Genomic DNA, 2934 nt, shown 5'->3' with positions numbered 1-2934 from the left:
ATAAATATAATAAAAATAAATATTATTTAAAATATAATTTTAAGTAATAATAATAATTAAGAAATAATTAATAATTATAATAAATTTATTAAAAATATATTTTAATATTTTAAAGGTTTAAACATAAATTAAAATATAATTCAGCTTAATTATATTTATAAATATTACTTTAAAAGCCTTAAAAAAGATTATAATAAAATTATTAATAATACTTTTTATAATAATTAAAATAATGACTTTAAAGTTAAATTTTTTAAAAGTTATAATATTAATATAATAATGCTTTTAAAAAGATATTAAAATTACTTAAAAATTATTATTATTATTATTAATTTTATTAAAAAACTTAATAAAATTATTAAAAATTATAAAGTAAAAATAAAAATATTAATTTAAAGCTTTAATTATATTTTTAATATTATTTAATATAATAAAAGTTATAAAAAAGTTATAAAAATAATAATAAAAATATAAAGCTAAGAAATATTAAGAAAAGATTATAAAAAAATATATATTATTATTATAAAATACTTAAGTATTTTATAAGGTTATTAATAATTAAAAACTTATTTAAAAAATAATATATTATTAAAGAAAGAAGAAAAAAAAATAAATAAGGAATTATAATTATTTATATTTTTTTAATTTAAATTTTATTATTTATATAAATAATTTTTTATTATCTTTTTATTTAAGAAATAATAAATAAATAAATTAAGAATTTTATAAAAAGGTTATAAAGTAAAAAGAAAAATTTCTTTTTTTAAGGATTTTTAAATATAAGTATAATACTTATATTATTTAATATAATATAAATAAATAATTATATTATTATAAAAAAGTTACAATATAAGGTTTTTTTTTAATTATTTAATATAGTTTTTCTTTATAAATAAATTAATAAAGGAATTATATATTAAATAATTTTTAACTAGCAATAGCTTAAAATAATATAAATAAATTATTATTATTTACTTAAGTTAATAAATACTTTTTAATAAATATTCTTTTATTATATAATTAATACTTTCTTTTTATATTTTAAAATAACTTTAATATATTCCTTTAATTACCTTTTTTTCTTTTTTTTATATATAAATTATTTAAATATTTTAATAGCTTAATAAAATAATTAAATTTAATAATAATATTAAAGAAATATCTTTAAATATTAATAATGCTTTTATATAAAAACTTAAATTATTTTTTTACTTTAATAAAAAGTTTTAAAGTTAATAAATTAATTTTAATTATTAAGATAAATTAATAATAAAAATAAATAATATAATTAATTAAATAAATATTATTATTTTTAAGTTTATTAAGGAAATAATAAAATATTAAAATATAAATAATAATTTACTTTAATGCTTTATAAAAAACTTTACTTTTTAAAATATAATAATATTTAAAAAATTAATTATTATTTAAAACTTTAAGAAATTCCTTTAAGAAAAAAAAGTTAATATTAAAGAAAATATTAATAAGCAAAGTATTAATTTAAAAGTATTACTTATATATAATAAATATTCTTTATAATAAGAAAAGGAATTATATAAGGTAATTAATATATAAAAATTCTTTAAGTTTTATATTTAATAGCTTTAATTTTAAAAGCTAAAAATAATAAATATTTAAAGAGTATTTATTATTTTAAAAATTTAAAAAACCTTAATTTTTAATATAATTTTATTATTTATAGCTTTTACTTTTTTTCTTTAAAACTTAAAGTAATTACTTTTTTTTATTAAAAATAATAAGAGATTTTAAAAATTATAACTTCCTTATTTTTAATTATTTATAAAATTAAAGTAAAACTTTATTTAATTAACTTTTTTATAATAAATATTATAATTATTATCTTATAAAAAGGAAATTCTTAATTAATTAAATATAAAAGTTTTCTTAAAATATTAAAAAATATTATTTTAATAAAAATTAAGTTTATTAAAATATTTAAAAATTTTATAATTTAAAAAATAATTTATAAATATTTCTTTAAAGGAATTAATAAAAACTTTATACTTAATATATTACTTATTATAATATTAAAAAATCTTTATAATTATATAATTTATATTAAAACTTATTTTTTTAAGAATAATAAATAATTTTTTAATATTAATAATATATATATATTTAATAAAATATAAAATAAAAATAAAAATTAAGGTAATAAATTATATAATTTATTAAATAATAAAATAAGGATTTTCCTTAATATTTATTAAATAATAAATATTAAATTTAAATAATTTTATATAATATTTTCTTTAATTTTAAAAAATTATATTAAGATTTATTATATTTATTATATTAATATAAAGTTTTTTATTTATAATATATATTTAAAGCTTAAAGCTTACTTTAATATAAAAATTAATTATTAATAATATTTTATAATTAAATCTTAATTATATTTAATAAAATATATATAAACTTAAATAATATTAATAAGCATTTTTAAAAGGTTTTTATTATAATATTTAATAAATTATAATTATATTAATAAATATTTAATATATTTTATTAAGGGAATAACTTTTTATAAATAATAATTATTTATACTTATATAAATATATTAAAATTATAATTATATATCTTAATTTTAAATACTTATATAAATTATTATTTTTAAAATTAAAATCTTTTTTAAGCTTAATTTTTAATATAATATTAATTAATATTATAATAAAAATAATTAAAGTATTAATAATTAAGGAAATAAAGTATATTATATTAATTATTAATATTAAAATAATAAATTATTAAGTTATAAAAAATATAATTAAGGTAATTTTAATTATAATAATTTTAATAATAATAACTTTTATTATAATAATTAATAAAATACCTTAAAAAATAAAAAATATTATATTTATAATAAAATTAATTATTAATCTTTAAATTATTTATTAATAAAATATTAATAAT

The sequence above is a fragment of the Diaporthe citri genome (genome assembly GCF_014595645.1).
Source record: "Diaporthe citri strain NFHF-8-4 chromosome Unknown scaffold_18, whole genome shotgun sequence".
In the NCBI taxonomy this organism is placed as follows: domain Eukaryota; kingdom Fungi; phylum Ascomycota; class Sordariomycetes; order Diaporthales; family Diaporthaceae; genus Diaporthe; species Diaporthe citri.
Note: the sequence above shows the minus strand (reverse complement) of the source record.